The sequence below is a fragment of the Scyliorhinus canicula genome, chromosome 3, assembly GCF_902713615.1.
Source record: "Scyliorhinus canicula chromosome 3, sScyCan1.1, whole genome shotgun sequence".
Classification (NCBI taxonomy): domain Eukaryota; kingdom Metazoa; phylum Chordata; class Chondrichthyes; order Carcharhiniformes; family Scyliorhinidae; genus Scyliorhinus; species Scyliorhinus canicula.
In genome coordinates, this window is record NC_052148.1 from 36,072,577 (window position 1) to 36,086,364 (window position 13,788).

The 13,788-nt window shown below is 45.9% G+C and overlaps 1 protein-coding gene across 5 annotated transcripts in view; it reads left to right on the top strand.

Annotated features, from left to right (window-relative positions):
• st3gal5 (ST3 beta-galactoside alpha-2,3-sialyltransferase 5) overlaps positions 1–13,788 on the top strand; it is an 85,556-nt gene that overhangs the window by 17,827 nt on the left and 53,941 nt on the right. For all 5 annotated transcript variants that reach the window (XM_038793306.1, XM_038793305.1, XM_038793310.1 and 2 more), the window contains 2 exons: positions 8,722–8,845; positions 12,291–12,411. The gene's annotated coding sequence lies outside the window, so the exon portion shown is untranslated. The remainder of the gene's footprint in view (positions 1–8,721; positions 8,846–12,290; positions 12,412–13,788) is intronic.

A 13,788-nucleotide genomic window follows, 5' to 3' on the forward strand; every position in this document is an offset into this window, starting at 1 on the left:
AGTCTATTCTCTTCAGCAGTAGAGTACCAAGCAGAATATAGAATCTACAAGAGGAAATGAGAGGTAAAGTAAATACGAGAATAGATTATCGACTGATGAAATGACTCAACCGTTGATTTTATGTTTATATAAAAGAGGAGTCCACTGGGACTGGAAAAGAGGTGGGGTGCAGTAGACAGGACTCTTTATCCCTGTAACCATATTCAGTGACTGCTTCCACTGTCTTCCGAGGTAGAGAGTTCCAAAGTTGTGCAAACTTCGGAGAGAAAAAGTTTCTTTTCATTGATTCCTAATTTGAAATGGTGGCCCCTGGAGTCGCCTACAAGAGGAAACAACCTTTCCACATCCACCTTGTCAAGACCATTCAGGATCTTGTATACATCAGGCAAGTCATCGCTTCTCTAAACTCGTGGAAACAAGCCCAGTCTTTCCAACCTTTCCTCATAAGGCAACCCGCTCATTCCAGGTAGCAATCTAGTAAACCTCAAATGCATTTACATCCATCCTTAAAGAGACCGAAAATACATACCGTATTTGAGATTCAGTCTCACCAATGTACCATATAACTTTTATGTTCAATTTCTCTTGTAATAAAGCATAGTATTTCATTAGCTGCTTTGCTTATGTGCTGTGCCTGAGTACTAACTTTTTGTGGCTCATGCACTGGAAGACCTAGATCTCTCTGCTCCTTGGCGTTGTACGGTCATCTCTGTTTAAGTAATACTCTGCTTTTTTTTAACTCCTACTGCCAAAGTGTACAACTTTACATTTTCCCACATGATACTCCCATCTGCCAGATTTTTACCCACCCACTTAATCTATCTATATCTATCTACAAACTCCTGGACCTGCAGGCTGCAGGAACGAAATCGCGTTTGGCGCGGGACGGCAAATCCACTTTCACGCTGAAATCGGGCTCTGTGCTGGACCGGCGATTCTCCGGGACCCGAGAATCGGTGTGATCGCGGAGTACTCTGCGTGGCTGGGGGGCCATTGACAAGAGGCCTGCCCAGCGATCCTACGCTCCCGACCGGCCAGGTTCCCGACGGCGTGGAACTAACCACCTATTGCCAGTCGGGGTGCTCGCGTGGCGGCTGCGGACTCAGTCCGTGGCCGCCCAGGTGGGGGGGCAGGGGGATTGGACACGGGAGGGGGGGCCTTATAGACTGCTGGGGTTAATATCCACGTGGTCAGATCCTCTGGCACGCGGCCGATTGGGGGGGGGGGGGGGGGGGGGTTTCAGTTTGCCCCCCGCAGTCTGAGTCCGCCGTGCGCATGCGTGGACTCAAAACCGGAAGTGCGGGGGCCTTTATCCACAGCTAAAGCTGCGTGAATTATACTGGGTCCCCGCTAGTCCCCTGCAGGGCATTGAATTAGCTGATCTTTTTGCAGGAAACTCCAGCGTTTTTACGCTGGCGTGGGGACATAGTCCTATCTTGGGAGAATCCAGCCTCTTATGTCTTTGCAACATGCTTTCCTTATCCGTCTTTGTGTTGTCTGCAAACTTACCTACTATGCCTTTGCTTCCCTCATTAACATTTTTGACTAACTTGATTGACTCATTTGTAATGGAAAGGGTTGATGATTGTGGCTGATCTATAAATGGATTCTCAAAGGGCATTTGGAGGGATTCTCAACAGAGAATGGTGGCTTTTAGAAGGGAGGGAAATTTGCAATGGTGTTCTCCACGGGATTGGTATTTGGTACACTGCTGATCTTGATGTATATTAAAGACCTGTATTTGAACTTGCAAGACATGGTTTAAAAGTTTGCAAATAAACTGAAATTCAATTGTAGTAAACCATGCTGAGAGAGTAACGCCAAATTCTAGCAGAAGTGTGAAGTGATATATTTTGACCGGAAGAGTGGAAGAAAGTCAATATATTGTAATAGTGGATGGTACTTTATAACAATATTTTTGAGGACTATTCGTGTTGGTCTGTAAAGAAGCCTGTCTGTGTAAATTATTTAATTAAGCTGGGGAAAGGTTGATGTAGACCATTTGTCTGGAAAAGCTGTGGGAAGTAAGGAGCAAAGGTGCGAAGTGCATGCATCTGTAATTAAGCTACAGCCAACTGGGTTTTTAAGTAAAGTACAGAAAAGGAGATGGAGAAGGACTTCATTTTTTCAGCTGTTCAAAGGGAAAGGCTTTTGCAGCTTGCAACAGTTTGATTAGTAAACAAAGGAAGGTGATTACATTTTATCTCATCACAGAAATGGGGCAATAGGGAAGAAATGAAAGTTTTTTGTATTTTGGAACAAACAAATACAGAGAACTATGGAATTGAAGATGAAAGAGAAAAAGGAAATTCAAGGTAAGATGTTGATCCGATTTGCGTGTTGGCTATGCGGGAAGACCTGGAAACAGATCTGGGCTGGCAGAAGGTAAATTTTGAATCTGCCATCTAGTCGAGCATTAAAAGTCTTGAGCTGCAAATAAGAATCTTGTGCTAAAGTTTCTTGGAGTTCCACAGCAGTGTGGCAGTGAGTTGAGAAGGGGTGTGGTATACTTTTATTTAAAGCCACAGGGGCTGATTTAGCACAGTGGACTAAACAGCTGGCTTGGGATTTTTATTTTTTGAGGGGGAAATGCTTTGTGAGCCTGAAACTCATCTTGGGTGCGTAAGTTTCCTTTTCGTCACTAAATATTTTAGTGTTAATTTTTTTAAATCCCTAAAATGTTATGGACTCGTTGCTGCTGAGATTAGTATGTTTTCTTCTCGCAGCGCTGAAGACCCATGTTCAATCCTGGCCCCGGGTCACTCTCTGTGTGGAGTTTGCACCTTCTCCCCGTGTCTGTGTGGGTCTCACTCACCCCCATAACCCAAAACGATGTGTAGAGTAGATGAATTGCTGCTGCTATTGACCAAGATTTTTTCTTTTTTTTAATAAATTTAGATTATCCAATTTAGGGGCAATTTAGCGTGGCCAATCCACCTACTCTGCACATTTTTTTTGGGTTGTGGGGGCGAAACCCACGCAGACACGGCGAGAATGTGCAAACTCCACACGGACAGTGACCCAGAGCCGGGATCGAACCTGGGACCTCAGCGCCGTGAGGCGGTTGTGCTAACCACTAGGCCACCGTGCTGCCCCTCTATTGACCAAGATACCTATCTTTGAGCCAGGAAGTCCAGAAAAGGCTGCCACTGTTTATAGAACCCTTGTACTGATCCTCTCAGGGCAAATTTGACCCGTTCCAACTTTATAAATCCCGCCATGTCATTGACCCAGGTCTCCACACTTGGGGGCCTCGCATCCTTCCACTGCAGCAAGATCCTCCGCCGGGCTACTAGGGACGCAAAGGCCAGGACACCGGCCTCTTTCGCCTCCTGCACTCCCGGGTCCACTGCAAGTCCGAAAATCGCGAGTCCCCACCCTGGTTTGACCCTGGATCCAACCACCCTCGACACCGTCCCCGCCACCCCCCTCCAGAATTCTTCTAGTGCTGGGCATGCCCAGAACATATGGGCATGATTTGCTGAACTCCCCGAACATCTGGTGCACCTGTCCTCACCCCCAAAGAACCGACTCATCCTAGTCCCGGACATGTGGGCCCGGTGCAGCACCTTAAATTGGATGAGACTAAGCCTCGCACATGGAGAGGAAGAGTTGACTCTCTCCAAGGCATCCGCCCAAGTCCCATCCTCTATCTGCTCCCCAAGTTCCCCCTCCCATTTAGCCTTCAGCTCCTCCACTGACGACTCCTCCAGCTCCTGCATTACCTTATAGATGTCAGACACCTTCCCCTCTCTGACCCACACCCCCGAAAGCACTCTGTCCATCGTCCCCTGCGAGGGCAGCAAAGGGAATCCCTCTACCTGTCGCCAAGCAAACGCCTTTACCTGCAAGTATATGAACATGTTCCCTTGGGGAAGCCCAAATTTATCTTCCAGTTCCCCCAGGCCCGCAAACCTCCCGCCAATAAACAGGTCCCTCAATTTACTGATGCCAACCCTTTGCCACCCCCTAAATCCCCCATCCTTGTTCCCTGGGATGAACTGATGATTGCCACCCAATGGAGCCTCCATCGAGCCCCCTGTTTCCCCCCTATGCCGTCTCCACTGTCCCCAGATTCTTAGGGTCGCCGCCACCACCGGGCTCGTGGTATACCTCTTAGGGGAGAGCGGCAACGGCGCCGTTACCATGGCACCCAGGCTCGTACCTCTACATGACGCCATCTCCATTCTTTTCCACGCGCCCCTCCCCCCTCCATCACCCATCTACGCACCATTGACACATTGGCCGCCCAATAGTACCCCAAAAGGTTGGGCAGCGCCAGCCCGCCTCTATCCCTCCCTTGCTCCAGGAAAACCCTCTTCACCCTCGGAGTCCCATGTGCCCACACAAAGCTCAAGATACTGCTAGTCACTCTCCTAAAGAAGGCCCTGGGGATGAAGATGGGCAGGCACTGAAAAAGGAACAAGAACCTCGGAAGCACCGTCATTTTGACGGACTGCACCCTCCCAGCCAACGACAATGGCAGCATGTCCCACCTCTTGAACTCCTCCTCCATCTGATCTACAAGCCTGGTGAAATTATGTTTGTGAAGAGTCCCCCAGTCCCTGGCCACCTGCACCCCCAGGTATCTAAAACTCTCCCCTGCCCACCTAAGCGGGAGCCTACCAATTCCTTCCTCCTTGTCTCCAGGGTGCACCACAAACACCTCACTTTTGCCTAAATTTAGTTTATAACCTGAAATGGTCCCAAACTCAGCTAGCAGCTCCATCACCCCCGGCATCCCTCCCATCGGGTCCGCCACATACAGTAACAGGTCATTGGCATACAACGGCACCCGATGTTCCTCCCTACCTCGCACCAAACCTCTCCACCTCTCTGAATCCCTCAACGCCATCACCAGCGGCTCGATTGCCAATGCAAACAACAAGGGGGACAGGGGGCAACCCTGCCTGGTCCCTCGGTAAAGCCGGAAGTACTCCGACCCCCTCCCATTCGTCGCCACGCACGCCATCGGGGCCTCATATAGCAGCCTCACCCATCTAATGAACCCTTCACCAAATCCAAACCTCCCCAGCACCTCCCATAAGTACCCCCACTCCACTCTATCGAAGGCCTTCTCCGCATCCAGCGCCACCACTATCTCTGCCTCCCCCTCAATCGCCGGCATCATGATGACATTCAACAATCTCCGCACATTCGTGTTCAGCTGCCTTCCCTTCACAAACCCTGTCTGGTCCTCGTGTACAACCCCTGGCACACAGTCCTCTATCCTGGTGGCCAGGATTTTTGCCAGCACCTTGGCATCTACGTTGAGGGGAGATATGGGCCTGTATGAACCACACTGCTGGGGGTCCTTGTCCCCCACACTGCTGGGGGTCCTTGTCCACCTAGTTGTCCTTCATAAGGTGGTGGTGAGATGCATTCTTGAACCGCTACATCCTTCAGGTATAGCAACTACACCCACTGTCCTGTAGGGAGGGAGTTCCAGGATTGTGTCCCAGCGACAGCGAAGGAACGGCAATATATTTCCAAGTCGGGGTGGTGAGTGACTTGGAGGGGAACCTCCAGGTGATGGGGTTCCTGGGTACCTGCTGCTCTTGTCCTTCCAGATGGTAGTGGTCATGGTTTTGGAAGGTGCTGTCGAAGGAACCTTGGTGACTTGCTGCCACTGTTCATCAGTGGTGGAGGGTTTGAATGTTTGTGGAAGGAGGAACAATCAAGCGGGCTGCTTTGTCTTGGATGGTGTTGAGCTTCTTGAGTGCTGTTGGAGCTGCACTCATCCAGGCAAGTGGAGAGTATGTCATTACACTCCTGACTTGTGCCTTGGGGATGGTTCACAGGCTTTGGTGGGTCAGGCGGTGAGTTACTCGCCAAAGGATTCCTAGCCTTTGACCTACCCTGGTGCCACAGTATTGATGTGGCAAGTACAGCTCCAGGCATACCGAAAAATGAGGTGTCAACCTGATGAAGCTCCAACACAGGACTACTTGTGTAGCACAGGACTAATTGAATGGCTCCGGTTCTTCCAACATTATAAGTTTAATTCTGCAATGAAGGACCATGAAGAGTCTGCCTCAGCCTTCATTGCAGAGTTAAACTTATAATGTTGGAAGAACCGGAGCCATTCAATGTACTGACTCCATGACTCAACCCCTTGGTCAAATGGGTCTAGTTTCCCAATGTTGGGCATCTCCACTCACGTTTTAAATGATTCTGACTCTTGCTGGAGCTTCTCAACTTTCTCAACTCTTCTTTCCGATCACTGCCGTCTGCGATCAAAAACATTTTCCTCGTTGCCAGCGCGGTAGGTAGCTCGAGACATACACTGGAGGCTTCCAGCAGTAAACAAAGGGGTTTATTGGTGAAAGTTAAAGGTATTTAGGTAACAGGCACAGAACACTATACAGCAGGTCTTTATTCTTCAGCTTCCTGGTTCACATTACCCGGCGTTCTGCTCCCAGGGCCCCATGCAAATTCCCATTTACCAAGATTCACTGACTCCCGAGCACTTCCCCTTACGATCCTGACATTCCTACTCTGACTAGCTCGTGGCACTGGTAGCAATCCTGAGATTACTACCTTTGAGGTCCTACCCGAAGCGAGCACTTTTCCAGGAGACTCATCCGGAGTGAGACTCATACAGAGTGGGAGATTGAAACTTGGTAATTTGGTGCAGTGAGGTAAATCAGCAAAGGTAAGTGGAAAATCTAATTCTGCTGTTTTTCAGTTAAAAGTGCAGTGTGGAGCTTAGTGTCTGATTGGTTGAAGCTGCCCCCACCCTAATTGCTGAGAGGCAGTTATCTGTCAATCACCTGAGGCCTGTTTAGGGGCACATTGTATTCTTCTCTTTGAAGTTAAGGTATTTTTTGAGTCATCGGTTAGCTGAGGTCTGTATAAAAGACAGACAGACAGCGCACACAGTAAGCGAGCACTTTTCCAGGAGACGTTTCGAGTCCGATGACTCTGACAAAGAGTCATTGGACTCGAAACGTTAGCTCTTTTCTCTCCCCACAGATGCTGCCAGACTTGCTGAGATTTTCCAGCATTTTCCCTAGGAGTGTAGTACTAATCAGGTCTGTCAATAACAGGGTTGTTTAGGAGTCTGGTAACAGCGGGGAAGAAGCTGTTTTTGAATCTGATAATGCGTGTTTCCAGACTTTTGTATCTCCTGCCCGATGGAAGAAGTTGGAAGAGTGAGTAAGCCAGATGGGAGGGTCTTTCCCCAGGCAGCGGGAGTTGTCGATGGAGTCCATGGATGGGAGGCAGGTTTGTGTGATGGACTGAGCTGTGTTCACGACTCTGAAGATTCTTGTGGTCTTGGGCCGAGCAGTTGACATACATGGCTGTGATGCAGCCAATTAGGATGCTTTCTATGATGCATCTGTAAAAGTTGGTAAGTCAGTGTGGACATGCCGAATTTCCTATGTTTCCTGAGGAAGTATAGGCACTATTGTGCTTTCTTGGTGGTAGTCAACATGGGTGGACCAGGACAGATCTTTGGTGATGTGTACTCCTAGAAATTTGAAGCTGTCAACCATCTCGACCTCCGCTCCGTTGATGCAGACAGGGGTGTGTACAGTACTTTGCTTCCTGTGTTCAATGACCAGCTCTTTAGTTTTGCTGGCATTGAAGGATAGATTGTTGTCATTGCACCACTCCACTCGGTTCTCTATCACCCTCCTGTATTCTGACTCATCGTTATTCGAGATCCGACCCACTATGGTTGTGTCGTTGACAAACGTGTAGATGGAGTTGGAACCAAATTTTGCCACGCAGTCGTGTGTGTAGAGGAAGTATAGTCAGGTCTAAGTACGCAGCCATGTGGGGCCCCGTTATTGAGGACTATTGTGGAGGAGGTGCTGTTGTTTATTCTTACTGATTATGGTCTGTGGGTCAGAAAGTCTATAATCTTTAGCTTTAGTATTGTAGCACTTCGAACCTGCGGGCCACAGCAATCCTTCAACAAATGAGAGGTGAGTGAGACTTTAAATAAAGAGCTTGTTTTTCTTTACCAGAGACAATTTGTATATGTCTATAGCAATTTTCATGATGAATTGCTTGTATTGTACTGTATTTTGCTGTATAGTTTGATGCTTGATCTTTTTGGTTAACTCTATTCAAATTTTTTTAACTGGGGCTTTGTTCAGGGTGGAGAAGACACAATATTTTTTTAAAAATAAACAGAGTATCCAGTTCATTTTCTTCCCCCCCAATTAAGGGGCCAATCCACCTACCCTGCACACCTTTGGGTTGTGGGGGCGAAACCCACGCAAACACTGGGAGAATATGTAAACTCCACACGGATAGTGACTGAGAGCTGGGACCTCGGCACTGTGAGGCAGCCGTGCTAATCACTGTGCTGCCCCGAGAAATCACAACATTAACAGTAAAGATCACATTCTCAAAACGTATGTAGCTCATTAGGAATGTGCTATTTTGGTGCAGACATACATATGAGTTGACTTATATTCAAGAAAGTTTCACATTCGCTGGAATTATAATATATCACTAGTTCCACTGAAAATGATTGATATTCCGATTCGGTGCAATAAGTTTTGTATTCTGACAAATATGATATCTCAATTATTATATTGATTGGCAAATCTTTGTAGTCACGTTGGCTGTGACTGTAAGCATTTCAGGAATTGTGCCAAGCTGTATTCCAGATGTTGAAATTGATTCCAGATCTTGACATCTGTTACAAGCTGTGGGAAAACAAAACAGTTCTTGTGTCTTATAATTTATTTGTTTTCTTTGCAGCTGTCCATGTTTGAAATCTTCCTGGGCCACTAAAATATTACTATGCTTACAATTTTCTGTAAGAACATCTGCCAATGACTGGAAAAATGAGGAAAGCTAAACTGACCTTCAAAGGAGCTCTAAAGTAAGATATGTATATTTGGCAATCCGATTTAACACCACCCTCTAACCTAAAATTGTTAGCGGAAATATTTTGTGGATAAAAGCAAATTTTACTTGTTTGTAAAGAATATCTTTGCAACTAAAAAGCAATGGGGGGGGGGGGGAGATGAATTATGAGTGTAAGCTAGCTAGTAATATAAAAGAAGATAGAAAGAGTTTTTTTCAATATATGTATAGTAAGAGAGAGGCAAAAATAGACATTGGACAGCTGGAGAAGTAATAATAGGAAAAAAAGAAATGGCAGAGGAACTGAATAGTTACTTTGCATCCGTCTTCATGGTGGAAGACACCAGTGGGATGCCAGGGCTCCAGGAGAATCCGGAGGCAGAGGTGAGTGCAGTGACCATCACTAAGGAGATGTTCTGGGGAAACTGAAGGTGGATAAATCACCTGGACCGGATGGACTACACTTCAGGGTTCTAAAAGTGATAGCTGAGGAGATTGTGGAGCCATTGTGTTGATTTTTTAGGTATCATTGGAGGCAGCAAGGGTCCCAGAGGACTAAAGTGGCTAATGTAACACTGCTGTTTAAGCAGTGAGGGAGGCAGAAGACGGGGAATTATAGGCCGGTTAGCCTGACTTCAGTCATTAGTAAGATTTTAGAGTCCATTATTAAAGATGAGATCGTGGAATACATGGAAGTGCATAATAAAATAGGACTGAGTCAGTACGGCTTTGTCAAAGGGAGGTCATGTCTGACAAATCTATTAGAATTCTTTGAGGAGGTAACAAGGAAATTAGACAAAGGAGAATCAGTGGACGTGATTCATTTAGATTTCTAGAAGGTCTTTGACATGGTGCCTGGAGACTGTTATATAAGTTAAGAGCCCATGGTGTTAAGGGTATGATCCTGGCATGGATAGAGGATTGGCTGAGTGACAGAAGGCAGAATGGGATAAAGGGGTCTTTTTCAGGATGGCAGCCGGTGACTAGTGGTGTGCCTCGGGTCGGTTCTGGGACCACAACTTTTCACAATATACATTAACGATTTGGAAGAAGGGACTGAAGGCACTGTTACGTTTGTAGATGATATGAAGGTATGTAGAGGGACAGGTAGTATTGAGGAAGCAGGGGGCTGCAGAAGGATTTGGACAGGCTAGGGGAGTGGGCAAAGAAGATGAAATACAAATGTGGAAAAGTATGAGGTTATGCCCTTTTGAAGGACGAATGGAGGCATAAACTATTTTCTAAATGGGGGAATGCTTCAGAAATAAGAAGCACAAAGGGATTTGGGTGTCCTTATTCATGAGGTTAATGTGCAGATTCAGGCAGTAGTTAGGAAGGCAAATGCAATGTTAATATTCATGTCGAGAGGGCTAGTACAAGACCGGGGATGTACTTCCGAGGCTGTATAAGGCTCTGTTCAGACCCATTTGGAGTATTGTGAGCAATTTTGGGCACTGTATCTAAGGAAGGATGTGCTGGCCTTGGAGAAGGTCCAGAGGAGGTTCACAAGAATGATCCCTGGAATGAAGAGCTTGTCATATGAGGAACGGTTGAGGACTCTTGGGTCTGTACTCTTTGGAGTTTTGAAGGTGGGTCTTATTGAAATTTATAGGATACTCTGAGGCCTGGATAGAGTGGACGTGGAGAGGATGTTTCCACTAGTAGGACAAACTGGAACCAGCGGGCAAAATCTCAGATTAAAGGGACAATCCTTCAAAACCAAGATGAGGATGAATTTCTTAAGCCAGAGGGTGGTGAATCTGGATTCACCAGGCCAGATCACTGAATGTCTTTTAAGAAAGAGGTAGATAGGTTCTTAATAAATAAGGGGATCAGGGTTATGGGGATGAGAAAAATATCAGCAGTGATTGAATGGCGGAGCAGACCCGATGGTCTGAGTTACTCACCATCCTGACTTGGAAATATATCGCCTTTCCTGTGCTGTCGCTGGATCAACCCCCCCAGCACAGTGGGGTAGCTACAGCTGAAGGACTGCAGCGGTTAAGAAGGCAACGGCCACTACCTTCTGAAGGGCAACTAGGGATAGGCAATAAATGTGCTGGCCAACCAATGACAGCATATCCCATAAATTAATTAAAAGAAAATACCGACTTTTCTACGATTCATGAACAAAGGCACCTAGATCCCTCTGCCTAGACGCATTTTGAATCTGACTTTTTTTCTGCCAAAATTGATAACCTCATATTTATCCACATTAAACTCCATCTGCCAAATTTTGGTCCAATCTCCTAGCCTATCTATCTCCATCTTTCAAATCTGTATCTCCTCTTCACTGCATCTTTCCCACCTATTTTAGTATCATCCCCAAATTTTCATATGTTACACTCTATCCCTGTTTGCAGATAATTTATATAGATTGTAAACAGTTGAGGTTCGATGTCTGAACAATGCGGCACCCCACTGGTTACACTTCAGCCAGAGAAGATCCATTCAACCCAACCCTCTGCTTTCTGTCAGTGGGCCAATCCTCATCCAATTTAGAATTCTGCCCCAAACCCCTACGATTTCTCCTTCTGGATCAATCTTTAATGCAGCACCTTGTCAAATGCCTTCTGGAAATCTAAATATACCATGTCCACCGGTTCCCCATTATCCACCTTGCTGGTTACGTCCTCAAGGAACTCTAAGCAAGTTTGTCAAGCGTGACTTGTCCTTCATAAAACCATGCTGACAAACTGAACTTCGTCTTTCCAAATGTTCAGCCATCTCCTCCTTAATGATTGATTCCAGCAACTTCCCCTCCACAGAGGTCAAGCTAACTGGTCTATAGTTTACTCTTTAGCCGCTCTTCCTTTTTGAGTAGGGGAGTTACATTAGCACGTTTCCAATCCACCGGGACCTTTCCAGTATTCAGGGAATTTTGAAATATCATAACCAATGCATCCACTGGAGGCCATCCAGTCCTGGAGCCTTATCTGACTTTAGTCCCATTAGTTTATTGAATACCTTCTCTGGTGATGGATATTGCACTAAGTTCCTTTGCATTAATGCATTAACTGCAGTTCTTGGAAATTTTTTATTATTCTCTACCGTGAAGACAGAGCAAAGTATTGGTTCAGTGCCTCAGCCATCTCTGTGCAATAATCTTCTATATTATTACCTCACCAGTACCATTCTTTAAAAGGGCCAACATTTACTTTAGCTGTTTTCTTCCTCTCTTATAGAAGCTCTTGGTATCAGTTTTTATGTTTTCTTCTGCCTTTCTTTTGTAATTCATTTTAGCTTTTTGATTCTACTTTTAGTAGCTTTTTGCTGACCCCTAAAGTTCTCCCAATCCTCCAGTTTACCACTAGCTTTTGCAAAATAGTATGCCCCTGTACCATGTATATTTGAAGTTTTTAAAAGGTAAATATATCATTCTATCTAGCCAACTGAAAAATATCCGTGGAGCCTTTGTTAATACAGATATGCATTTAATTGGTTGTGGTTTATCTTTTCAGGCTCACTAGCTTTATTGCATTGTGTTTGTTCGGCCTTCGAACTCTCAACGCGTTTCTGCACCAGGATTCTCTGAAAGAGGACATATGGAGCTTGTACATGGTGAATCCTGAAAAAATAGAGGTCTGCGCTCTTATTTACCGTTAGACATTATCCACTGTGATCAAAATTTCTGTAACCATTTGTAGGATTTTGCGATATTGCATTTTAAAACTGTCCAAAAAAATTCTGCAACTTTTTATTTTGATGTAGCGTGTCAAATTTATTTGAATTCTTTGTCTAACCTCCTTGTTACCTCCTCAGAGTAGAGGCAATGGACAGGATCTGTTTGGATTTCCAGAGGCCTCTGATGAGGTGCAAAATAAGAGATACGAGCCCATGGTGTTAGGGGAAAGATACTGGCATAGATAGAGGATTGGCTGACTGGCAGAAGGCAGAGTGTTGGGATTAAGGGGACTTTTTCAGGACGGCAGCTGATGACTAATGGTGTTCCTGCAAGAGTCAAGGGGTCACTGTTGGGACCACCACAAATACAATGTGGAAAAGTGTGAGGTTATGCACTTTGGTAGGAAGAATAGAGGCATAGACTATTTTCTAAATTGGAAATGGCTTTGGGAATCTGAAGCACAAAGGGATTTAGGAGTCCTAGTTCAGGATTCTCTTGAGGTGAACATGCTTTCAGTTGGCAGTTAAGAAGACAGAGAGGGCTAGGAGTACAAGAGCAGGGATGTACTGCTGAGGCTGCATAAGGCTCTGGTCAGACCCATTTGGAATATTCAGAGCAGTTTTGGGATTGGTACCTAAGGAGGATGTACTGGCCTTGAAAGGGGTCCAGTGGACATCCACAAGAATGATCCCAGGCCTGCACTTGCCTTCCAGGAGCAGAGAGGAGTCGGACCTGCAAGGGACACTGCTACAGGGAGAGAATGAATACAGCGCCAGGCTCGGGGGTGGTGGGGGTGGGGGGCCTTCACTCATCTTCCGGGAGCTGAGAGGACGTGGACCTGCGTGGGCCACTGCTCCAGGGAGAGAATAAATCCAATGCCAGGCTTGGGGCCTTCACTCATCCTCCGGGAGCAGAGAGGAGTTGGACCTGCGAGGGACACTGCTACAGGGAGAGAATAAATACAGCCAGGCTCGGGGGCCTTCACCCATCTGGGAGCAGAGAGGAGTCGGATCTGTGATGGGACACTGCTACAGGGAGACTTGGATAAATTTGAATATCGTAGAGTTACTGATTTAAATACCAGTTTTTATTTGATTAAAATGACTATTTTCAGTTAATTTGAATTACTATATTTTAATTTGACTTCAATGACTTTTGGGTTGATTTGAATTAAATTAAATAACTATTTTTAATTTGTTGTCAGATCAAGAGGGATAAAATACTTGGTTTAAAAAAAAAAAGCTTATTAAGTAGCTTAAGGGAGATTGGATATAGTCTGACACAAAAACTTCTTTCTAAAGTCGAATTTCAAAAGTTTAATTTAAAGGACTAAA